General features: G+C 34.5%; 1 protein-coding gene across 5 annotated transcripts in view; it reads right to left on the bottom strand.

Annotated features, from left to right (window-relative positions):
• Nucleotides 1-26,204, bottom strand: part of LOC129740625 (protein RUFY3) — a 114,712-nt gene that overhangs the window by 54,780 nt on the left and 33,728 nt on the right. The window contains exon 1 of one of the 5 annotated variants that reach the window (XM_055732355.1): nucleotides 5,846-6,696. The exons of 1 other annotated variant lie outside the window; for it this stretch is intronic. The gene's annotated coding sequence lies outside the window, so the exon portion shown is untranslated. Of the gene's footprint in view, nucleotides 1-5,845; nucleotides 6,697-26,204 lie in introns of those variants that run through there. 3 more of the 5 variants (XM_055732354.1, XM_055732357.1, XM_055732358.1) reach the window with 3 other exon arrangements.

Here is a 26,204-nt window from a genome sequence, read left to right as displayed (position 1 = left end):
CGTTAGAAGTGGAATAACAATCATAAATTTATACTGCAGGAATACTGCAGATATATCAATGGAACTTGATAAAACAAACAAACAGAAGTACGTATTAAATCCATTTTAAAGCCATTACTCTGACGTATCTGAAATTAAACTTTGCATTCACACTTACCTCAATATACGGGACAAATGTTAACTTAGAAATTGTTTTTGCCAACATTTTTTAATATTTGACTTTCAAAGAGAAAATACAAAAACGCTGAGAATTTATTCAGTGATGCAACTGATATTTTTTTAATATTTATATTTTTTGCTTTAATAAATTTATTTAAAAAAAAAGAAATTTGCACTGTTTAAAATCGATTATTTTCATACCATGACAAGTGCTGTTTGGGAAAACTTCAAGATGAAATGTCTCATATCCACGAATTTGGCATATGGCGAAACATTTTTTTAACATAATTTTGGCGTAAAAAGGATAGATATTCAAACTGCTTCGAAGGCCGAGGATGGTGAAAAAATCTGTTTGAAAATGGTTATTAAAAATCCTTTTCATCGTTTTTTTTCAAATTTCTATAGCTTATTTTGTCAACTCCAAAAATTACACCATCTAAAGCTAATCAGGAGCTGGAAGTCCTTATAATACAGAATATTAGGAATATACTAAAAAAATTGTCCTGATTCACGCTATTGATCGGTTTTCAAAATTCTATCTCCATAAAGTACAATGCGAATCTTTTTCTTCCGATTAGAAATGTATGTAAACTCGAGCCAGGTAAATCAGCCTACCTTTTTGAAGCAGTGGTGGACAAAATTGGAAAAGATTGGGGAGCTCCCATGTAAGTTTAAGATAAAGAGTTTACTTATTTAAGTCATTTTGAAGCTTTAGAAACAGATTACAAATTTCAGATCTTGAAAAACAAATTTAGAGATCAAGTTTCAGTAAATAATATATACCATCTTTGAATTGCAATTCGGAACTCCAGCTGCTGCTCTCATTTCAAAGTTGTTGTATCTGAACTATGATGGTTTGACTTAAAAAATGCTTACAAAAATCTAGATTTGAATGAATTTTAACAAATTACATTTATTTTTGGAATGTGTAGCAAAGCGCACCGGGTCAGCTAGTCATTTATACATTTTTTGTAAAAGTTGAAGGTTTGCTTTTGCTCTAGTTTACCTTCTTAGTTGAAAATTCTTCCGGATATATCATCACTTTTGGTTATGAAAAAGTAGATTATTTTATTGATAACTTCAACATACGCTTGCAAAAAATCAAAAAGATCTCGGCATCCGGCCTTTAAATATATCAATCCACTATTTTGAAGGACAGGCTCTCTTTCAGTTAATGTGTCTGTTCATTTTCATCGGATTTTGTTGTTTTTCTTAAAAAATGATGGCGCTTGATACATCTTCAGTTAAGTACATTTGTACATGTTCAAAAAAATGTTTTCGATCTATACCTATCGAAAACATCTGATTCTTTTTTCTGTTATCAATATGAATCAAAAGTATCGTTCTAGGCGTATTGGATTATACGAAATGTAAAGCTTCCCAATTTCCTTTTTTCAAACGTCCGCTAAGTGTCATACCATTATTTTATATGCATCATTACTTAATTCATATTTTTTGGACAACAATTTACTACTTAAATTAACAGGAAATAATAATGGTTTTATTATTTAAAATCGTTTATATGGTTTTGATTCGACCGTTAAAATACCAATCCGTGTCACATCTATGCGTCATCCATTACCATGTGCAGTGTACAAATAAGCAAGAAAAAACGCATCTAGGTTGCATATCACCTCCATAGGCATAAGCAATATTGGTACAGACCTCGTTCGATTTTGGCAACACGCCCGTACATTTTGTGTTGCCAAAATCGAATGTTGCCAAAATCGAATGGTTTTTTTTTCTTAACTTTTCTTATTTTTAAATTTTTTTTAAATTTTTAAAAAATAACTATTATTGTTATCAAAAACGTTATTTTTAGTAAATTTTCAATCGTTTGTAGTCGATTTTTTATTTTTTTTTATCATCTTTTTGATGCATTTTGCACTTTTCTTAATTTGTATATAATATTTGTTTTGTTTTGTCATATTTGCTGTTTTTGTCATTCTTCATCATTTTTTAGTTCTTTTTTGTCATTTTCAGTCTTTTGTTTGAATTTGTTTTTTAACTTTTTGAATTTTTCACCTATTGGTCATTTTTAAGTACTTTGAAATTTTTTGAAAAACTTTTGTTTTTATTGTTGCATTTTATAACCATTTCAGAACAAAAAACGTATTTATGGTATTTGTCTAAATAAAATTGGTCCTATGTGCCATGTTGCCAAAATCGAATGTTGCCAAAAACGAACGGGGTCTGTACTCGGTTGAGAAATAGGCGCCTAATTGTTAAATTTTTACGGCGATCAATGAACAGTATGCTTCGGTTACTATCCTCTTGCGACGACGTTTGCTCACGACGCCTCGCCCATGGAGACGAAAAACAAATCCATCAAAAAATAAAATCTCTAAAAATGCCATGACTTTTCAATTTCAGATTTTTGCAAAAAAAAGTAGTTATATGTTTTGATTCGATCGGCAAAATATCAATCTGGGTCACATCATCTAGGCGTCATTCATTACCATGTGCTGTACATATGAGTTAGGAAGCAAGAAGAAAATATCACATCTAGGCTGCATATCGCCTCCACGTGAATTGGAAGTATGCCTGGTTGAGAAATACGCGCCCAAATGTTCCCACTAATCAGTATGCCAGGGTGGCCAGCGAGTTTCCATATTCAAATTCCCGGTTTTTTCCCGGTTTTCCTGATTGAGATTTTATGGTTTTTCCTGTTTGAAAATGCGCAAATAAATATGCCCTTTTATGTGACTTCTAAAATTTCAAGTTGAATTAGTGAATTTTACTATTGAAATCTACTGATTGACATTCCGACATTTTACTTCAAAATTTCATAAAAAACAGATTCTTATGAACCTTATTCATGCAAAGCAATTTGCATTTTTTTTCGGTTCTCATATTGAATACTATATCATGTTTTTAAAGGATACTTAAAAAAAATTGAATGCGCTGAGTTCTAGATGCTTGAATCTATTTACCTAAATTTTGGAAAATTGATCGAAATTTTAAGCCTGAATTTTCAGTCCTATCTCAAAAATGCATGTTTATTCGATTTTTCAATTTGAAATTGTTTTAGTTTAAGCGAAAAATGTAAACCAGTATCACACGAAAACTGGTTACATCTTCTGCTTTCTGTGCGTTTACCAATTATCTAATGTAGAGACGAACCAGCCAAAGGCTGAAAGTCTCTCTAATAAAGACAAAAAAAATTAATCTAATGAAATGGTGGCATAGTACTTTTTGTTTGTTTTCGGCATTTTTCCGCATGGGACAGTTCCTGATTTCGCAAAGTTCAAATTGTGTAAAATTATAAAAAAATATTTTCAAAACCAAATAAAATAAAAACTTTGAGAGTAGGTTGTTTTTCTGAAATTTGATGTTTGATTCTTGAACTACATTGTGATAGTTTTTGACAATTTTAGTGAGTGAGTTCATAACATAAAAAAAGACATTTGATTTGTGTTTATACTCCATCAATCAAATGAAAATTTTAAGTATGGTTATGATTAATTTGGATTTTTGAAAAAGATACTGTAAATTCAATTAAAAACAGCTGAAAATAATAAAATTGAAGTCAAAGAAAATATCATTGTTCAATTTATTTAAAAACAATTTTTGATCATAAGATCTTTGTAAAATATAGCTTTTCAGAAAATTAGTCGATCGTGTTAGGACTTCATGGATGAATAACTGAATTCATATCTCACTTTTAACGTTTAATTAACATTAAATATTTTTTCATCAAATTAATTTGATATTTAAGTCATGTGTTTGTTATATTTCTGCTAATTTTTTCAAGTTTCGTTTCAGCATAACGTGTTTTTCTGAAAAAAAAAAAAAAAACAATGAGCTCCTGATGCAGATTCGATCATCATCGATTCTGGACTTGTGTATAGTAATTCCAGTTATAAGATAGATGTTAAGTTTAAATTGTAGTTTTCGAAATGTGGATTCAATCGAAAACTATCTGATTTCAACGTATGAATTTACATCAGAACTATAAAGTTGCAGCATTTAGATTTTTTTTATAAATTCCTTTCACTAATTTCTTTATTCTGATTATTAAGGTCTATTTTTTTCTAGATATTCGCAAATATAGTGCACACCGGTACAGAATATTTAATAAATTAACGCTATAAAAGTTAACTAGCAAGACTTAACGTATTGAAACTTCATAGTTGTGAAATGTTTATATATATATATATATATATATATATATATATATATATATATATATATATATATATATATATATATATATATATATATATATATATATATATATATATATATATATATATATATATATATATATATATATATATATATATATATATATATATATATATATATATATATATATATATATATATGTATATATTCACACAATATGCGTAAGCTAAGAAATAGTTTGTGCTCGAGGAATTTTTCTATGACTTTTCTTTGCACGACAAATGCATGGGCTGAGTTAAGTTAAAAAAGTTAATAAATAAATAATTTTTTTTTTGAATTCCCGGCTTTTCCCTGCATTTTACTCATAAATATAAAATCCCTACATTTTACCGCTCTTCTTAAATGGTTAAAAATCCTGTAATAAACGACAATAGATTGTAAAGTTTCAGAGAAAAATTTCCGTCATGATAAAATGAATGAATTTTAGGATTTAATAGTTTTAATGGGAAAAAATAATCCATAAACAATTTTCCCGGTTTTGATTTGAAATTCCAGGTTTTTTCCCGGTTTTTCCGGTCCCATTTTCAATTCCCGGTTTTTTCCCGGTTTTCCCGGTTCGCTGGCCACCCTGATAGTATGCTATGCCATGGTTACTATCCTCTCACGACGTTGGCTCGCGACGCCTCGACCTTGGAGACGAAAAAGAATCCGCCAAAGGAAAGAAAATCTCGAAAAAATGGAAGCCATGACTTTTATTTTATTCAAAAAACTACAAATTTAATTATTACGGATAATTGATACGACTTTTTGTTTTTTTATTCGATATAAACCGATTCGCATGGCTAAAGAATATTCTAAAAATATTCTCATTCGAATCGTTTGGGTCATTTCGGAGGAGTAGCACTACAAACACCGTTACAAGAGAATTTTATATAACAGAAGAAAATTATGTTAATACTTGACGAAAGCATTCAGTCCATCAAATCAGACAAGTACCACAATAATGTTGATGCTCTCTTAATTCAAATTTCATGATTCTCGACTTCTATAGAATAGCAATAAAGGAACACTTGGTAATATATTTTGAAATGGTTGAAAATAGAAAAAAATCTAAAATTAAAGACATGTTTCATTTCAAGCTTTTTTGAATTACCTGGATGATTTAATATTCAAAAATTTCTTTTTCCATACAAATGCTCATACAAAATTGAAACGCGTTGCCTTAATTCAAAAATCAACCAAATCATCTCATTAAGTCATTAAGTCATTAAGGTCTGGGAAACTTATATGTACGCATTTCTTATATATGTGTATGCAGAGTTGTATGAAGGCTTTATACGAATCTAGAAAGAAATATTATTTTTTATAAGACAAAATGCTCCCATCCTCTGCTACGATTGCGTGCAACAAATCAATGAAGAACTCCAGAAATGATGTTTGTACCAATCCTCCCAGGTATTTAGGTACCAATGTTATTGGGAAAGCGTTTAACTCGCGCTTTAAGTTACTGGGGCTTGTTAAGCCCCACTAACAAACTTCCAATCCGACAAATACTTACGTTTCTACTGCTGGTAAAAATTTTGTCTGTTAGTTGTAATCCGGGGTGGGTTTAAATATAGGCAAATGCCCAGCAGCAACAAACTGGATCAACGGAACAACAACGCCGTTCGGTTTCTCGTTTGTTTGTTTTGATCTTGTTTTGCAGCCGCCTAGTGCCCAGACAGAAACGCAATGTGTCGATGCACGGAAAATAAATTCGTTCGATGCAGTCACTCAAACACCCATACGAGGGACTTTTACACTCTTGTTGTTGATGCACTTGTTTTGGTCGTTTCACTTTTCCCCTTTCCGCAGCACAATGTTATGATGACTCATACACTATAGCAAGAGCGATGTTTTGCAGAAAATGTACGAACGATTTACGCGACGGCTAACAACGGCAATGACGATATCGATCTTGACAGATGCATTTTTGTGCGGATCCAAAGAAGAAAAATTTCGCCGCCGGACAATATGTTTTGGGATTTTCGATATAATAGCTCCTTGAATCCCTGATTGTGATATTTTGCGCCTTAGTCTATTTCGTGATTTATTCAACAGCCAGAAAGTCTTGTGTAGCGAACACGCTTGTCCCGAAAAGATTCAATTGATATTCAAAACGGGGGAGCACTTTTTCAAAACCCTCTCAAAAGTTTCCTGCAACACTCAACCAAGATTAGTTTATTCTGTCGAGATCACTGCCGAAACTAAATTTTCAATTCCACTAACAATCACCAAGCTAAAATCTCCAAGAAAGCGTCTTTAAATTTTCGGCCACCTGACCAGACTGGACTGGACTTGTCTGCAGCAGTTTTCCGAGCCGAAAGAATCGTTTATCGATTTTTCCACCGTCTGGTAGTGTGTGGTAGCGATTTTCCTCCACCCATTAAGGGGCAGACAAGGCGAATGCGAATTTCCGTTTTGGGTGGGATGAGAGCCTCGCAGCCACACCAATACCAATACAGAGCAGTGATACGGTGTGGGTTTGACAGATGGTTTGACAGAAAAGGTATTTGGTGTTTATTGTTGTGTTACGTGAGGGAGCTGTTTTTGTTTAGAACCTGAACAAAGCCGGGTGATGGCCTTTGTTTGGGGTAAATTTTTTCTAGGATTGTTGGGGGTGGATTTGACATAGGAGAAAGTGTTAAATGCGCTTACAGCCGTTTGACGAAAAGGCTGACAAAACAACATCCTATCTAATCAAAGCATTTTGAGGATGATACGCTTTGGACATAAGGCATGAACAATTTTTTTGAATTTATTAATTTAAAAGAAAAATATAAATATGCAAGGTTTTGATACCTTTGATGTAATATTTTAACATTTAAAAACTATACTCGGGTGGTTTTTTTTTCTTATTCAGATGATAAGTACAACAGGGCTAGAAGCGACCATGCGGTAAAAAAAGTAGGACAAAATAGTTACTTTCAAGAGAAATTAGAGTAAAATTAGTGACCAACTAAACTAACTAAAAAATGACTTACCTACTTACTTAAAACTAAAATAAAACGCTTTAAAGAAAATTCTGTTCATTGAAAAACGTTTATTGAAAAGCTCTTGGCCTCACTACTAGAAAAGCAATATGTTGGACAAAAGAGGAACATTTTAAATCAAGGGGTTGAAGAAAACAAAAATTCCCGTACCAAGTTTCCAGTCAAGAAATCCGCAGGAAGAAGAAAAATGAAACGACTGAAACACGTATAGGGGTAACATGGCGTCCTCATTGCAAAAATTTCAACCAGAGGCAATTTTTTAATAATCCTTAAAATGATATCTGCGGCTCGGGAATGTCAATTAAAGGGATCTTTGGTAAGATTAATAAATTATGGTTGGGCACAAAATGCAGAGTTTTAGTTTAGTTTAGTTTAGTTTATTTATCAAAAGCGGCGTAAGACAATTGTCTTTTTTAATGCCACAATGGCTTTAAAGTATTGATGGAATGCACTATCAAATTTACAATGGTTTGCTTCTCTATTTTCGATTATTCGCTGAATTTCTCTGATTGTTTTTTTCATTTAACTAAATAGTATTGAACATTGCTTTTTGAATGCGCTAAAATTTAAAATATTTTAAGTTGAAGTTGGAAGTGAATTCCAAAGAACTACACCTCTGACAAAAAATGTGCAATCATAATATGTGCTTGCATGATTGGGTATGACATAATTTCTCACTCTAGTCCCACTGAAGGGTTGAAGAATGTTAAACAGGTATAAAGGACATTTACTATTGACGATTTTATGGAACATTAAACATGATCTAACTTTGATAAAATTATAAAAAGAATAACTTAGCAACTTATGTCGTAAATGAGTAACTCGATCTAAGCGATTTAAGCTAAAAACAAAACGGACGCATGAATTAAGTGCAATTCTCATTCTGTCGAGTGCTCTGGCTGATAATGTGGGTAGAAGAAAATCACACGCGATGAAATATGGCAAAATGAATGTCTTTAAAAGTTTCAATTTAATGTTTTGGTTAAGGAAACAAGACTTGAGCTTTAAATTTCTAAGCATTCCGTAAATTTTACCACACTGATTTAAAATATGACTATCCCAATCAAATTTGTTGTTTACCAGAAATCCTAAACTGGTAGCTTTTCCTACGAAAACTATTTCATTTCCTCCTAACTTCAAATACGGCGTTTCTGTGCAAGCGGTTCGAGTTACCAGAAGGGCATTCGATTTACATGCGTTCAACGTCATCAGATTGTTCTTCGCCCATTCATTAATTGATTCTAAATCAAGGTTCACTAACCGACAGGTTTCGACAATATTACGTTCTTTACTATTTAAATACAGCTGGATATCGTCAGCAAATAAGTGTAGAGTACAATGATTTACAACACTTGGAAGATCGTTTATATACATTGTGAACAATATTGGCCCTAAAACAGATCCTTGTGGCACTCCAGAATTCACGGGTAGAAATCTCGAAAATTCTTCGTTGCTGTAAACTGCTTGTTGTCTGTCCTCCAAGTACGAAAGAATTAAGTCAACGGCTACCGGCTTGAATTTGAAATTTCTGTTTAGTTTTTTACACAGTGTTCTGTGAGAAATTGTATCAAACGCTTTTAAACAATCTAGAAGAACTAAAACGACTTTACAACCTTCGTCAATAGATTTTGATATATCATTACCTATTTTAAGCATGGCTGTTTTAGTGCTATGACCTGTTCGATATCCAGATTGATGTTCTGTAATCAAATTATTTGCATTTAAATATGAATTGATTTGCTTTTTCATTATTCGTTCGAATACTTTTGATAGAGCACATAAGATGCTTATCGGACGGAGATTTGAAAGTGATGTTAAATTTGTTTTTTTTCTTGCAAGGAATTATTTTTGAAAGTTTCCAAGCTTTTGGATATTGAGATGTTTCGATTATTTTGTTGAAAATGTGTGATAAATGTTTTATGATAAGTGGCAGAATTTGCTTGATAAATTTTATGGGTATTTCGTCTAGTCCTACGGCATTTGATGTTACTTCGTACAAAGCATTGATAATTTCATATTCTTGAATGTAGTTGAATTCAAACCCTGATGAATTTACGCGATAATGATCATAAGATCCCACATGGTCTACAGTAAAACTTTCATGAAACTTTTGATTGATTAGGGGAGATGAGGGCATAACGAGCACCCAGGGCATAATGAGCACTCCTTTTTTCTACATAAATACGTATTTTCTTAAACAAATTTTCATAAGGACTTGTTTCGTACTACCCATAGTATTAATTTTTCACCAAAAAAGAAATATCCTTTTCATCTTTACAGAAATATTAAATAATAACCAGCTAGGTTCTAAAGTGACAAAAATATTATAATTTTTGAGCACCACCAAATAAGCTTTTATGACCTTTAAATCATCTTGATCTGAAATGTACGCACTGCAACATGATCTACACATTGTTCCTCAATTTTCAACATCATAAAATTTTTGATTTTTCAATTTAACCGATTTTAAAACGCTTTTTTCCTTTAATTTGTTCACTAGAGGCGAACAGAGCACTATCAATGAAGGAATAATGAGCATTTTCTGCCTGGGAATCTAGCAGCGAATTCAACTCGATGAAGTCAACTGAATAATAGAGCTACAGCTAGGCTTGTTCCGTCTGTCGTTTTGACCTATTGGTAAGGTGTCGGAGAGGTAATCAGTAGACTCGAGTTCGATTCCTGTTCGAGGGGATTTTTTTTTTGCACATACCATTCAAGATTGATTTTTTTTTTTATTGTTACATCATACGGCTAAAAGCATCAAAGCATCATCCGTCAAACAAAACACCAGAAACATAATGTATGAGCATGTGTTAATTCTTTGAATTCTACAAACAGACCTAGATTATTTTGTTATTGCATTGTTTGATGAATCTACGCCTCACCGTTTAGTGCAATCATGATCATGAATGATAAATGAAAAAAAAAATCACCTGGACCAGAAATCGAACTGGAGCCTACTGATTACCTCTCCGACATCTTACCAATAGACCAAATCGTCAGACGATACAAGTCAAGCTGTAGCTCTATTACTCAGTTGACTTCATCGAGTCGAATTTGCTGCTAGAATCCCCGGCAGAAAACGCTCATTATGCCTTGATTAATGGTGCTCATACTGCCTCGGGGGGTTTCTCATTATGCCTCTACAGTGACTGGTTTTCAGCTTTCGGCAAAAATTTTTAAAATGCATTTTTAAACGTTTTTATCTACTTTTTCAAGTTTCATCGAATTAGGCAATAGACTTTTTGAGTGCCTGAACACGAAACAATGATGTCATTCACATATTACAGCTGTTTTCTATGGTTAAATAAGCGTTTTCCTTAAGGTGGCCATTATGCCTCCATCTCCCCTATATCTGGTTGAAAATCATTTTCCGTACTAGATTTACGCTTTGTTAAGCCAATATTTTGAAGCTTTCTCCAGAACTCTTTCGGTGTCATATCCTGACTAAATTCACTATTGTAGTAGTCGCGTTTTGCTTTCAAAATTTTCTTGTTTGCTAGATTTCTTAGTTTTTTGAAATTTGATTGATCTTCACTGGATTTAGTAATTTTCCATTTAGCGTAAGCGCGGTCGCGGTCTATCAGTGTCATTTGTAAATTCGAATTGAACCAGGGATTGGATTTTCGTTTAGTTGTATTTTTTCTTCTCATTGGAACACACGTGTCATGAAGACATTTGACGTGGTCGTTGAAAAAATCAACAATTTCGTTGGTATCAGTTAGGGTGTAAAAATAAGTCCAGTTGATGTTGTTGTACTCTTGAATAACATAGTTTGGATCTAGACGTTTATAGTCTCTGTAGAAGTATTCATCGTTAACATTATCCGTATCGTAGTTGAAAGAAGCATAGATCATATCGTGATTAGAAGCATTGGGTACACTTATTTGTCCAAATCGTATGATTGAGTTTTTCTGACATGTTATGAGTAAATCAAGTTGTGAAGCTCCTTGATTATAGAAAAAGGTTGGTTCTGTCCCTACATTATGCATTCCTATTTCAATCAATACATTACAAAAACGTTCGGTTTTACTACTTTGGATCATGAGATGAGTATTAAAGTCACCTATCAAAACAATATCATCGTAAGCACCTTCGTATTTTAAAATTTCATCGTGGATCATTTCAGCACAGTCTATGTTAGGATGATTGTAAATTACTCCAATTAGTATTTTTTGATTGGGCAAAATCAGCTCTACAAACATATACTCAAATGTATTAGAATGTCTAACGATGAAATTTGCTTTAATAAGTTTGCATTTGTAACGTTTTTTAACATATAGAAGTAGACCACCGCCGGTTTTGCCTACTCGATCACTCCTAAAGGTGGAGTAATTATCTATAGTAATTAAACTTGTGTCTTTGGTATGGTTAAGTCAAGTTTCGCAGTTTTTTTTTTTTTGTTTAACTTTTAGGAGGGGAGTCACGGGATAACTAAAGGATGGATTGGAAGGATAGAGAGCACTTATGAGGATAGGTTTGTTTACTTTTTGTAACTTTCAGGAGAAGAGTAACGGGATAGCGTAAGGATGGATTGGAGGGAAAGAGAGCACTCGTGAGGAAGGGTTTGTTTACTTTTTGTAACTTTCAGGAGAGGAATCGAGGGATAATTTTCAGCATGGATTGGAAGGAAAAGAGAGCGTTGGTACGGAAAGGTTTTCAGCATAATCAGGGTGGCCACAACATTTTCATTTTGAAATTCCCGGTTTTTCCCGGTTTTCCCGGTCAAAAATTCAAGGTTTTCTAGACTTTTATTTTCCATTTTCGTTGAAATATAGCAAAATTTTCAACATATTTCATTGATTTGGTTGTTTCATAACACTAATCATTGAACACTTAGACAAACTCGATTCTATTTTAAGGTTTTTATCACATTTTCTTAAAATGATAAAAAAAAACATTCTACACAAAATCGTTATGGGTTTTTAAGTCATGTTTACAAAAACAATTGAAATGGTGTGTCAGGATTTTTCAATCAATCAATCGTCATGTGACATTCTATCATTTTCTCATATGTTACAGATTCTTAGTCTGTTTAAAAAAAAACATACACCGTCTCAGCCGATTTAGGCTTTACAGACTGAATAAATGACGTGGACAACTTAAGATTAACATTTAACACCCAGTACCGAGATGCGAACCGTGTTACTACAGCTCACAAAATCCACGTCTCTGAGAACATTCGAAACTGTTCTGAGGGCATTCAATCATGTAACTATCTCGTCACAGTAAATTCAGTAAAATGTTGTTTCCAGAGGTTTTGCATTCAGTAATAAATGCATCTTCAAGTGTAATATAAATTTTTACTAAAAATTTATCAGTAAATATATAATATAAATTTTTACTAAAAATTTATCTCACTGATTCACAAAGGATTGTTTATAATTTCCCCATGTTTTTCAAAATACGGGCAATTAAATATGAACACTTGTTTTTAGGCATTGTTTGATTATCTAAACTTATCTTAAATGTTTAAATATGTATCAATAATCACCAAGATCTTGGAAATCAACCGTTATATATAACTTTATCAGTTTCTAATAATCTGTAAATAAGAGATTGTAGGACATGTTTTCCTGTTCCTTTGTGAACCAAAAATTGCCCATGACTTGTTAAGGGTAAATAGCTTAGCTTGATAAACTACTCACATCCACCTTAAACCGTAAAACCCGAAGAGCATGGTTGTAGAAAATGTATGCATTGCTTTTTCCAAAAAACATATTATGATAACAATCACTTCGAGGTCCACGATCGCTGGCGTGGCTCAGTAGAACAAGTTCCACATTGCCAATGGTTGCTACTCCGTGATTGACCGAGGCCATCAATTTTGATCAGAGGTCAAATCAATGGTGCTTGGGATTAGCAGCTCATTCACACTGCACAAAACTGATGCTCTCTTTTTTAACGTCAATAACGGCGCCGGCCACGTCCTAGTAGTCAATAGATAGATTCCCAAGTAACAATTTTAGCTTTATTATGGTCAGCAAAATGTCGTTTGGACCATAGCATTAATCTTCATAAAAAGCTAAAGTACATTCTATAACATCACCTGGACTCTAATAAAGCCAAAATTAGGCTATTTGGCCCTATCCTAGGAACGTCATCATGACCAATCATTGTTAGTCATCAATATTGGTCACCAAAGCTTTTAAAAAGCTATTATAAAACATGTTAGAAATTTTTGTTTTTTTCGGTTCTGTCAGTTCTCGGAGTTTTTTTTTGTTTTTTCCAGCAACCGTAATGGTTGATGAATGATGACTGCATTATTCAGATATGAATCTGGTAAAATTAATAGCTAAAAAACCAATGTTTTACCCATATAATGAGCGTCTTTTCTACTGCCAGTCAAGATTTTAGGTAAAATGTATATGAAATAGTATCTTAAAATAAATGCGCCTCGTCAAATCTGATGGTCAATCATGATGGGATTGATGGAAAAAAGGCCTGAAAAAATATTTTCCAATGCTGGCATTGTGAATCCATCAACATGGCGTCATTTTGTACCCTTCGATTTTGCAATCAACATGGCGTGAGTCAATTCATAGTTTTATTATGGTTTAATGATGACCCCAAAAAAAGCTACGATTTGACGTTTCTCTCGCAAGCAAACCAATTACACGCTAAGGTTGAGTTCCTCATTTCTGAGTTGTTAATCATTAGTACAGTAAATGAGGACAGACTTTTTGAATGAAAAGGGATTGGTTTTCAATGACCCGTGGAATAAATCATGAGTTGAAGTCAAATTTCGTTGTCTGACGCCATCTTGAAATCCAAGATGGCGGCTTCCGCTGAACTTTAAAATGGTGTAAATGACTTGAAATCGCATGAAACTCCAACAAAATGGGTATCGGGTGAAAGTGCTAAACGAGTAGAAGTCGAATTTCGCTATCCGACGCCATCTTGAAATCCAAGATGGCGGCATCCGCTCAACTTTTAATGCTTAATGCTGACAAAAAGTCGCATTAAACCACCACTATACGAGTATTTAATGAAAAGGCTAAGCTAGAAGATGTCGATTTTTTTTCTTTCCGACGCCATCTTGGAATCCAAGATGGCAGCTTCCACTGAATTTAAAATGCTGTTAATCAATGAAAATCGCTTGAACACAACTTTTTTTCACGTAATACTACATTAAAACTACTATTTTAAAACAATTTAAATCATTTTAAATCACTTTTATTATTTTTTCATTATGTTTCTAATGCATTTAGAACTTTTCTTGTTTTGTTTGTAGTTTTTGATTTTTTTTGCCATTTATGTAATTCTTTTATTCCTATCATGCTATTATGTCCAAATTTTATTGGTCTTATTCTAGCGAAAACTATAAGGTTATGTTGTTTCTGTTAACCGTCTGATTTTGGCACATGTGCCAAATTCGATGTTTCCAAAATCGAATGTTGCCAAAAACGAACGGAGTCTGTATTGTGGTAGTTTTTGTGGGATTTTCAGTCACTTACAGATTTTTAGAGAAACGCGAAAAGAGATATTTGACTTCTATCATTTAGCCTTAGCACCCAATACAATATATTTGGGAGTTCATGCTATTTTCATTCATTTACAGTATTTTTAAGTTCAGCTGAAGCCACCATCCTGGATTTCAAGATTGCGTCAGAATGCAAAAATAAACTTTTTATAGCTTATCCCAATTGACAAATATCCATATTTTGGAAGTTTCATGCGATATTCAATGATTTAGAGCATTTTTAAGTTTATAGAAAGCTGCCATCTTGGATTTCAAGATGGCGTAAGATAGCAATATTCGACTTCTACTCGTAAACCCCTTACCAACCCCACTACCAATTTGGGTTTCATGTCATTTTAAGTCATTCACTACATTTTAAAGTTTAGCGGAAGCCGCCATCTTGGATTTCAAGATGGCGTAAGATAGCGTAATTCAACTTCTACCGGTTGATTTCTTTTAACTTATACCCCTATAATATGGGTTTTATGCGATTTTCAGTCATTTACAGTATTTTTAAGTTGAGTGGTAGCCGCCATCTTGGATTTAAGATGGCGACGGGCAACGAAATTTGACTTCTACTCGTTTATTACTTTTACCTTATAACCATATTGTGAAGGTTTCACGATATTTTCAGTAATTTTCAGCTTTGAAAATAAAAGAGGAAGCCGCCATCTTGAATTAATGATGGCGTCAAGCTTTTTTTCCCTACTATTTGGGCCCTTTCACTCAATACTCATATTGTAAAGGTATTCATACCACTTTCGGTGATTTCAAGTTTTCAAAGATGTATTTTTTTAATTTAAACTCAAAACCAACACGCATAACTTACCAAAAATGTGTAAAAATGGGAGTTCCAATTCAAATATGTGCTATCTAATCTGAGCGTGTCCTGTTTTGACATTTTGATCGAGAACTGTCACTAAGTTTTATGGCGGTTTAATAATCAGGCACTGAGTGCTATTATAGAACATGCAAAAGAAAGCTTGGAGCAAACTTCTAAGTTTGTGTTTTATTATAGTTTTAAAAAAGCATTCATAACTCTTTCAAAATAACTAAAACAGTATGTTTAATAAAAGTTTTATTAGCGTTTTCAAAACCATCTGCAAACATATGGTCGAAAAAAAATATAAGCATTCTGCATGACCATAATAAAACCGTCATAAAACGAGCTGCACAAAAAAATGCCATAATTAAACCATAATAAAACTTCCTAATGCTAGTTGGCATAATCTGTGTTACTTGGGTTGGAAGAAAGAGAAAAGGATGAAAGATCTATTTTGTGCTTTAGGACCGAGGTTATCTCTGCATCCTAGCAAAACAATTTTGGTTGGGAGAGGGTTTGAAGAAATTGATTGGGAGACACTTTTGACTAGTGTTACGGTGAACCTTAAAAATTATTTCCCTAACTCCTATTAGTTCCTATTGAAAGCTATATGAAAGCGTATGTTAAGTTTAATGGTGACAAAAATTAACTATGAAGGGACTCCTAAAATTCTTGTTTCTTATTTCGAGTGAAAATTTTAATGCATAGTGCCGCAAAAATATCGAAACGACTTAAAAAAGACTTGAAGTATGGTTGAAAACTCCACAAAGTTTGTTTTCAATTTAAAAAAAAAATAAACTTATCAAAAATGTCAATGCTGCTTTTTATTCCCAAAAGCATGTAAGTTAAAATTAGCAACTGTCGTTTCAAACAAACAAAAAACTTTCCTACAAATTGTACACAAACGTCTATCAATTTGGCTATGAATGCACTCTGTTATTATAAAATGCCAAATATTAATCGATTCTCACCGTTAAAAAATGAAACCATTTGTAGAGTTCCACTTAAAATCAATACTTGTCCAGAAGGTTTTGAGCAAATGCATTGAATTGCTTGAAAAAATTCACCCTGACCCAGAATCTAAACTGACATTTTAAATTATCATACAAAGTTGATCAATAACATAGGAACTACCGATTTTTCACAAAATTCAATCAAAAGAATGGGATTTATATAGAACTGAACATGAGATGAATGTATATCAATATTCTAAAGACAATGTGAAAACCCATTTTTATATCATTTGTTATTAGAAATTCTTGTCCCATTTCTGTGTGGGTAAAAAAAAAAACAATTTGATTGTATGTAGTCGGTACACCAATAAAAAAAAAAGTAAATGTTCACTTATCTTTGTTCCGTATTTCGATGTCTTTTCAATCCTGTAAGCCATCATCAGGAAGGACAAGTTTGGTCCAATTGTTCAGCTGCTACAATTTTCGAGCAATTCCGGAAAACAGTGATCAGGTTCTGAGAACACTCCGGCTAAATTTGGCGTTCCATCCGAATACAGTTTGCAGAGTTTTCTAAATTTTCACTTCCTTGAATTTTGTTGCCAAAAAAAAACACATCCGTCACTAACAAGCGTAGCCTACCTATCGCCCATGACTTATTAAGGGTAAATTTTGAAAAACCACTAATCCAATCTAGACGCAGTGTTTAGATTTATCTAGAAGTATTGCCAACACTAAAAATTGTTACGTAACAAGAATTTTAACAGCGTTTATTATGATCGATTCATCTGGGCGATTAAGAACAGATAAGACCAAAAAAAGAATAATCTTTGTTCATAATAACTTCAGTTGACCCTACCGTTTCCTGAAAAACTTGTCGTCTGTTTTCTGCCAAGTTTTAAAAAGATTTTCCTTGGTATTCAGTAAAGATTTTTTTATTGAAAAGGCCATTAATTAAAAAAAAAACAAATTTAATTTTTGAATCGTTGTTATAATTGTTTTTTTTTATACAATTTAATTTTAGTACAGTTAACTTTCAGACACTGAAAACTGTATCGAAAAGCGATAATTATCGATACCTACTGTTTTTTGACTGCAGTCCACGATTTACTTGATCAGAAATTTGTAGTTTTGCATGGTCGTTAACACGTGATTATTTGTAAGTATGCAATTCTTGTATGGCAATCAATTGATTTTCATAGGAATCTTCCGAATTTTCATAAATTGTGTATGACACTCGTAAAAAGATTCGACATTTTCAGCACTCGTTGTAATTATTCGACTCGGCAAGCCCCATTAGATAAATTTAAAACTCGTGCTATAGAAATCAATTTTTGCAACTTGTTTTAATAAATTACTTATAAGAAACCATTCACCAAACATTGTTTTTGCATCGTTTCTAAGTTCTGAATGCAGAACATGGAAATCATAATCTCTATTTTGAACTCTGAATTAAAAAGTTAAAAAAAAATATGGACAACGGGTTACATCGTCTTGATTTAACAGTTTTAAGGATTATTTAACAGCATATCAAAGTTTGAGATGAAGAAAAATTAAAAACATTTATTCAATTCAGATTCACCTATTGATTTTTTTAATTTCAAATAAAGGAATTTCAATTTTAAAATGAATAGTTAAACAAAATGCATAAAGAATTCAAAATTATAACATCTAAATCGTAAATCAATAAAAATTAAAAAAAAAAATAGTTTTGATTTTCATGGCGTAATAAAATTGTAATTTATAATTATGCAGTTTAAACTGATTAAAACTGGAATTAAACTAGCTATACTATTAAAACAGAACTTTAAAACCCACGAATATTAAGTTGAAGATAAAATTTTAATTTAAAATTGAAATTGCAAATTTCGAAAGAAATTAAAAAAAGAACAATGTAAGTTTTGTAGCATCCTGCACATATGGTCTGGAACTTAAAAAAAATTTTTTTAGCATGATTCAGTTCTGCAAATAATTAAAAAATATATTTATAATTTACTAGCAGACCCGGTAAACTTCGTCTTACCATGTTAAACTTGGCGTCAATTTAATTTTTTTTTTCGCTGTTTGACTTAAAAACAACATCAAGTCTTGAGTTGTTAATCGTCTCGCTTTCTTGAACATGTCCTAGTTTTTTTTTACATATCCATATTTTCCGTTTGCTCGAATTGTTTCGCCTAATTATCTCGGAATCAAATCTAAGAACTTCAACTCAATTCTACGGGTCTTTTCATAAATTATCAAAAAATTTGCTTCAATCAATCTTACATGCATTTTACATGAATACTTTTCATTTACATTTCTTTGATTCGGATGTTTTGAATATTGCCGAATGGTATCAGGTATCAGCTTCCCGTTGCAAATTCGATTTTTTCAGCACTCAACGCGTTGCAACGTTACCATCAAACTTGGCAAGCCTCTTGCTTAAAAAAAATCTACTCTTTATAACTTGTTCCATAATTAACATATGTGATTATATCTATGTTTTAATTATTGTATACCATTTAGTTGATTTTCTCCGCTTTGCTCGAGTTCACTTTAAGGTTTAAACGAAATCAAAAGTTTCTCATTTATTGGAATTCATTGCATATGAAACTTTATGGAAGAAGAATTTTTAATATCGGGACAATTTATGGAGTTTTGCCCAATATTCTGCCTAGCGCAGCACTTTTAGCTCCCGAGTAGCTTTTGATGGTATATTTTTTTAGAACTGAAGATAAAAAACATTAGATAAGATTTTTTACAAACCTTTTTCAAGCAGCTTCGCTTTCCTCGCCTTTGGAAGCAGTGGTTTTTTATTTCCATATTTTCATCAAAATCATGTTCCAAAAAAAAGTTCGCCCTTATTTTATTTATTCGAGCAAAAAATGCAAATTAAATCAAGAAGACTTTATTTATTGGGTCAATGTTCAAAGGAATTGAATTTGGTTTTGAAAGGAGAAAATTTATGTTTAATTTTTTTTGTTATTCAACCGTATTAAAGCATTTTTATTTTCATTTTTTCCATAAAGACACACCTGCCAATTTAAACCATTGTTGTCTGATTTAAAATTTTCCTAAACAGTGTTGAAGGTGATTTGCGATTCTATTTAAGATTATGTGATATTTTCAAGATTCAATAACATTTAATTGGAATGCAGGTTTTGAAAAATTAAATACATAAAAAAGAACTAATCTTTTAAGGCTACGATCATTTCATTCTTTTTTCTGGAAATTTTCATGTACATTTACCTCGAAATTTACCTCAACATTGAAAAATTTTAAATATCCGCTTCAAATTTAACACTCGGGATACCCTATCTGACTATTTTAGAGAAAAATTGGTATATGTTTCATGGCTAAAAGGCTTCAAATGGTGGGTTGACAACCTGGAAGGAATGACAAACATAATTCTGGTCCTCACTCGTTCCTACCTCACGCCTCCACGAGTCATATGATCACAAATGACAGCCAGCTAAAAGTGTACACGCAGCTGGCGGCGAAGCCCGGGCAATGTTGTCAACTCGACAATAGCAAAGTGAGGAGGTGCCCCAATCCTAAGGCACCGTGACGATAGGATGTATGGCTGGAGGGAATCTCAGTCGCTAACGGAACCTGTGGGGCACCAGGGCGCACCCCACAGTATACAGCCCTTACTGTGTTACAGCAGGGCACTGACACAGCTGACCTTTACTTCCCTAGCTACTCGTGGGATCAAAATATGTACACAAACAAACAAATACAAAACAATACGAGTGGCGACCGCTCGTCTCAGCCGGATAATATGGAAGTCACAGAAGGTGAACTCGAAAGACAGCTCTCTAACGAGTCATTCACGGGAGTGCCATCCATCTCATCTTCCGCATTAGATTCACCTGCGGAAATGAACGACGAGAGCGACGATGATGGGGTTAATGTCACCATCAAAACAGCAGAAATGCCGAAAAAAGATAAAAATCTCGACACACGGCAGCTAAGTGGTGCGGCCAAGAGAAGGCTAAGAAAGCTTATGGCCAAGAACGTACCATATGAAGAGGCAATGCGCCTAATTTCCACTGAAAGGAATACGCCCCCTGCAAAAAATGTAAAACGGGCGCGCAGTGGAGATAACGATGGTTCAAACAGTGTGGAAAAATCGAGAGCCAAGAAGGCCAGAGGGCCACAAGCCCCTGCGAGACAGCCATACGAATCAAAGCAAGCTCGACCACAGACCAATGAGGGTCGTGAAGGTCTACATAGGGCCAAACGCCCAATGAGACCAATAGAGAAAATTAAAGGCAAGTCCAAGCAAAGACCCTCCTATAGGGAGGTTGCTGGTTCTGTGAGGGTAGGCATATTAGCCAAAGATTACCCCAGCACACAGCTGAAAACAGAACAACTGAAAATGGTACAGCAAGCGATTAAACGGGCTGTTCTCGGTCAAAGACAGGAGAAACTTAAACCGAAGTTCGCTCAATGTTCGTACAAATCTGGTTTCATGGTTGTGACGTGTCTTGACCAGGCTACATCGGACTGGCTAAAGCAAGTTACACCATCAATCAAGCCATGGGTAGGAGCTGAGCTAGTCGCCGTTGGAGATAATCAAATCCCAAGATCGGAGATCCTGAAGGCTCACCTACCTGGAGCTGCCGAGGACGATATCGGTACGATTCAGGCTACAATTGAAAGCCAAAACGATGAGCTTAGCACTGAAAGCTGGAGATTCTACGATATCCACAAAAAGAACGAAGCTCTCGAAGTGGTTTTCACCGTAGACGAAACCTCGATGAAAGAGTTGGAGAAGAGGAACTTCGTCATATACTATGGATTTGGTTCCAGTAAAATCTGGAAAATAACCAAGAGAAATCCAGAAAGCAGAGCTGTTGAAGGGAACACCACCGATAAAGCTGCTCAAGGACCCGGGCAGCCTAAACAGGGCCTTGTAAAGGACCAGTCGGCGAAAGACCAGGTCCAACCCACAGAAGGAGAGTCGATTAGCAAAGGAAATACTTCGGCAACACTCGATCTCAAAGAACCAGAGTCTAAGGACCAGGGCCAATCTATGGACCAGGGACAAGACTCAGGGACAAACGAGATAAATGAGAATAGCCCCAGTAAATCCAATGCAGATTGCTCACCGGAAGGGACTAGGTTGTTGAACATGGGCCCACGCTTGGAACAAGATCAACTTATACCAGGCCCGAGTGGAATGAGCAGTTTTAAAGGTAAAGTAACCATCAACAAACCTGCAAACAAAAAACTATCAAGAAACTCTAGCACAGTGGTTTTCAAACTTTTATCACTCACCGCCCCTTTTTGAAAAATTTTCGAGCTCAACGCCCCCTTTGGCAAACATTTTTAAAAAAATTAATAAATCTGGATCGTGAAAAACAATTAGCTTTTGGCTTTGTGGTGTTGTAAGACTTAACTCAAAATTCATTCAAATTTATATAAGGCCGTTAGAGCCAAATGGGTAGGAGGTGTAACAAGTGTAAAAATGGTCGATTTTGATTTAATAATCTCAAACGACTCTTGTTATCTCAAATTATATTCTGTAATTTTTCAGATTCTTGGAACTTTATTAAAATACTATTTCGTTCGAAAGAAAAATGCAAATTTTTGGAAAATGACCAAACATAACAACTAGAATGTTTGTTGTGCTATTTTCTCGAAATTAGCTTTTGGCTCCAAGGGCCTCAAATTGCATTACCTCCAGTAATAACTTATATCTATGTAAAGTTTTCTGGACAATAACTTAAATTGATTGATCAGTTTGTTAATATAAAAATATATACATCTTGAATTTTGGTAAACAAAATTCTATATTCACCATTAATTAGCATTATTGAATACAAACTTGCTACCTATTAAGCAGGTGAAATAACTTGAAAATTAGTATTATTTCTTAATATCTTAATTTGAGTCATGTTCAAAATCATGCAGCAAAAAAAAATTTTTTTTTCATATTTTCTTTCGAAAACTCTATCTCTTAATCACAGATGACGCCCTTTCACACAAATTTCCTCGAAGATTTTTTTGCAGATTTTTTGAGACAATACATTTGAAAGATTTTCAAGCATTGTCATTTAAAATTATTGTTTTTAAGTATATACCAAAATAATCTTACAAAGAAGATCAAGATATAGAGCGTTTACAAAATTTGGGACAATTTATAAACATAATCTTTTAGATACATTTTAGAAAAAAAATTGTGATTGAACAAAAAATTTAACTATAGATATTTAAATTTTGAATCTGATGTTTAGTTCTGTAACATAGTTTCATTGTTTTGCATCCTTCGAGCCCAAGAAGAAACATCGATCGCAGTTTTACCGGATAAGTTTTTCAATAACTGTTCGCCAACTGCATCGTTGATATAAGTCGCGAATAACATAAAGCTGTTAAAACGATTATAATCGAAACAAAAAAAAAGTCTTGCAACGAACTTATTCGTTATTATTTCTAATCTACGTTGTGTCGTTATTTGTGAAAATGTGAATTACGGCCTCACCGCCCACCTGAGCCATTTCAACGCTCCCCCAATTTCAAAATTGAGCTCATCGCCCCCCTGGAAGCTCTCAACGCCCCCAAGGGGGCGGTAGGGACCACTTTGAAAACCACTGCTCTAGCACATGGAGCAAACCAAAAGGAGGAAAACAAACATGTGCAAATGGCAAAAAGCCGGTGCTTTGCCCCACCACCACGGGCAAAAAACCCCAAAAATGAGCACCCTAAAATGTGTTCAGGCGATTCTTCATCATGTTGTAGGAGCCTCGAGTACACTACTTAGAAGATTCGTCTCCGAAAACCTGGACCTTGCCTTTATCCAGGAACCTTGGGTTAACAAGGGTAAGGTACAAGGGCTTTACACGCCGAATGGTAAGATTCTTTACGACGAAAGAAGCGCTCACCCAAGGGCTGCTTTACTAGTTAATAAAAGAATTAAATTTACTCCCTTTACAGAATTTATCGACGGAGACATCACGGCTATACGAATGGAAATACCGACACCGAAAGGTAAGCACACGGTAAGTGTAGCCTCAGCGTATTTCCCGGGAGATAGCACCGATATACCCCCACCGATGGTAGTAGAATTCATGAGAAAATTGCGGGCACAAAACCAGCAGTTTCTCGTCTGCTGCGATGCTAACGCTCATCACACGCTGTGGGGAAGTACAGACATCAACAATAGAGGTGAGTCTTTATTAGAGTTTCTTTCACAAAATCATATTGAAATATGTAATGAGGGAAACAAACCTACGTTTACAACGGCGAACAGACAAGAAGTCCTCGATTTAACTCTATGCACACCACTGCTTCTAGGGAAAATAAATAACTGGGAGGTGTCGGATGAAGAATCACTGTCTGATCACAGACATATTACATTCGACATAGTGGGAGGAGAAATAATCAGGGACGTTTATAGAGACCCTAGGAACACCAACTGGGATCTCTACAAACACACACTTGAAGTTTGTAAACCTTTGTTGGATGTGAAAATACGAACAACAAAGCAATTAGAGGAAGCTTCAAACAGTTTTACCAATAAGATCATATACGCTTTCGAAGCAAGCTGTCCACTGATGGAACGAGTTTCAAACAGAAGAGTTCCTTGGTGGAACAGACAACTAGAAAAGTTAAGGAAAAAAACAAGGAGACTTTTCAACAAAGCAAAAGCTGACTCAAACTGGGATGACTATCGTAAGTCCCTAACGGAGTACAATAAAAATATTCGTAAAGCTAAGAGAAGTAGTTGGAGGCACATGTGTGAATCCGTTCAATCTACGCCAGAAGCTGCCAGGCTCCAGAAAGTTCTATCTAAAGAACACTCAAATGGACTGGGTCAATTGAAGAAAAACAATGGGGAGTTCACTACAGACCCAGAAGAAACACTTCAATTACTACTAAGTACGCATTTCCCAGGATCCATTGAAGGGATAGAGATTGTAGACACTCCGGCTGGAAGACCCAGACGAAATGTCAGACGCGAGGAAGCTCTCCGCAAATCGCGCGCAATCTTTAAACCGTCAATGGTTGACTGGGCGATAAGTACATTCGAGCCATTTAAAGCTGCTGGTGAAGATGGAATTATACCAATCCAAATACAGCAAGCAAAACAAATGGTAACACCTGCCTTGGTAGAGATGTTCGTCGCCAGTATGACCCTCTGTCATATTCCCACTCAGTGGAAAAAGGTACGAGTTATCTTCATCCCGAAACCAGGGAAAAAAGATAAAACTCAACCAAAGGCATTCAGACCTATAAGTCTGACATCCATTATCTTGAAAATAATGGAGAAGATACTTGACGAGCTCATTAAATCGCAGTATCTTAGCTCAAGTAAGCTAAATAATTTCCAGTTCGCTTACAAAAAAGGTATGTCAACGGTTACGGCCTTACATACTTTAACACAAAAACTAGAAAAGACCCTAGAGGCAAAAGAAATAGCACTCGCTTCTTTTCTAGACATTGAAGGGGCATTCGACAACGCATCTCACAGTTCAATCGAAACAGCTATGAAAAGACGAGGATGCCACTCGGCAATTGTTGACTGGACTAGTACCATGCTTATAAATAGAACCATCTATGCAAGCTTGGGAGCACTTACAATCAAAGCCACTCCAACAAAGGGATGTCCCCAAGGTGGGGTTCTATCACCGTTGTTGTGGTCATTGATCGTGGACGACCTCCTAAACAAACTTGTATCTATGGGTTTCGAAGTTATTGGCTTTGCAGACGACGTAGTAATAATAGTTCGGGGAAAATATGAGAATGTGTTGTCAAACAGAATGCAATCTGCACTTAACTACGCACTATTCTGGTGCAGGGAAGAGGGACTGAACATTAACCCTTCCAAAACTACTGTGATAGCATTCACTACGAGACGAAAAATTGCACTAAAACCACTAACATTAGACGGGGAAGTGCTAAACTTCGAATCACAGGTGAAATATTTAGGCATCATACTAGATTCAAAGCTATCATGGAATCCGCAGATAGAGCATGTAATAGCCAAGGCTACAATAGCTCTATGGGTTTGCCTCAAAGGAGTAGGGAAAAAATGGGGACTAAGGCCGAAAATTATCCATTGGATATTTACAGCTATAATAAGACCCAAAATCTCGTATGCTTCTTTAGTGTGGTGGACCAAAACTGTGCAAGCTACGGCCCGGAAGAAACTAGCGAAGCTTCAAAGAATAGCAACCCTAGCTATAACTGGCGCTATGCGAAGCACATCAAACGAGGCTCTGAATGCACTACTAAATATACTGCCACTACATCAATTTATTGAGTTAGAGGCAGAACGTAGTGCCTTGAGACTCTCCAAAAACAAAACTCTCTATGAGGGGGATCTTACAGGACACCTTAAAATCCTAAAGATATTTAAAATAAACTCACTTATTGTGAAGAACGATGACTGGATGGAACACGTTTTCAACCTAGACATACCATACAATGTAACTATCAATAATAGGGACGTGTGGGAGTCAGGTGGACCTGCGGTTCCTTCCGGATCAATAAAATTCTTTACTGATGGGTCTAAAATGGATAATAGAACTGGGGCAGGGGTGTTCGGACCTAGACTCAGGATCTCAATTCCTATGGGAAACTGGCCAACAGTATTTCAAGCAGAAGTTCAAGCAATTTTAGAGTGCACTTTAGCCTGTTTGAAAAGAGGATACAGGTACACAAGT

Source organism: Uranotaenia lowii, chromosome 1, assembly GCF_029784155.1.
Source record: "Uranotaenia lowii strain MFRU-FL chromosome 1, ASM2978415v1, whole genome shotgun sequence".
In the NCBI taxonomy this organism is placed as follows: Eukaryota; Metazoa; Arthropoda; class Insecta; order Diptera; family Culicidae; genus Uranotaenia; species Uranotaenia lowii.
The sequence above is the reverse complement of the archived record's forward strand: the minus strand, read 5'-3'. Positions and strand labels throughout refer to the sequence as shown.